This window comes from Choloepus didactylus, chromosome 8, assembly GCF_015220235.1.
Source record: "Choloepus didactylus isolate mChoDid1 chromosome 8, mChoDid1.pri, whole genome shotgun sequence".
Lineage (NCBI taxonomy): Eukaryota > Metazoa > Chordata > Mammalia > Pilosa > Megalonychidae > Choloepus > Choloepus didactylus.
In genome coordinates this window covers 40,855,741-40,856,833 of record NC_051314.1, presented here as the reverse complement: position 1 = coordinate 40,856,833, position 1,093 = coordinate 40,855,741, and the positions used below count along the sequence as shown (strand labels likewise).

At 36.4% G+C, this 1,093-nt stretch overlaps 1 pseudogene; it reads left to right on the top strand.

Moving 5' to 3' along the window:
* The first annotated feature begins 318 nt into the window (after window positions 1-318).
* On the top strand, window positions 319-597 carry LOC119542212 (annotated as a pseudogene).
* The last annotated feature ends 496 nt before the right edge of the window (window positions 598-1,093 follow it).

Here is a 1,093-nt window from a genome sequence, read left to right as displayed (position 1 = left end):
CCACAAAATTACATCCCTTGTCAACGTGGAACTATTTGCAATACTGACAAGAGATTGTGCCCATTCAATAAGCTTGGTAATTTTAAGGGAGAAAAGTTATCTTACGACAACAAATTGGAGTCTGTGTGCTTGAGTGGGGAAAGGAGGGCTTGGTTTACCAGTGAAGCAGCTGGAACTAAAAGCTAATTATTTAATGAATTTGTTGAAGATGGAGACGCAAATACATTGAAAACTATAAAATAATAAAATAATAAAGAAAGCTAGAGGAAATTACAGTGAAAATATATAGCTCTGGGCTCGGAATAGCTTTGCGGCAACATGGCGAAACACACCAAAAAGGTCAGAATTGTCAGTAAATACGGGACCCGTTATGGTGCCTCCCTCAGGAAAATGGTGAAGAAAATAGAAATCTGCCACGATGCCAAGTACACTTGCTCCTTCTGTGGCAAAACCAAAATGAAGAGAAGAGCTGTGGGGATCTGACACCATGGTTCCTGCATGAAAAGAGTAGCTGGTGGTGCCTGGACCGACAACACCACCTCTGCAGTCACAGTAAAGTCTGCCATCAGGAGACTGAAGGAACTGAAAGACCAGTAGATGCACCACAGCTTGAAACATCTGTAGCCCATAAAAAATGGGTTAATTTATGTAACTCCTTGGCTTGTTAATTGTATTTATTTGACATTCTGATTTGCATTGCCTTAATTTTGCTTTCTCAAAAGGGACTTGTAAATGAAAGTCATTCTAGTTTGTATTTGAAAAGCATGCTGAAATGTTTATCCCCAATCAAATGATGTGACTTGGTTTCAGAATATAATAAGGTTTATAAAAAAGAAAATATATGTCACTTAAAGGCAGAGAATGTAACTCTTGACTACATATCTTGTCAGGTAATAAGTAGTTAGTACATAATTGGGATTGAATGAATGAATAAAGGTTAAGAATAGTAATATTTTAACTCTTTTTAAATACAATCACAAAGATATATAATATTTTAGTTGTGCATTTCAAGCAGGAATAAGTAAAGAACCTAGAATATCATATCTTCTTTCAAATTTTGCAATGCCGGTGGAGTGGCCATGAAAATTTCACA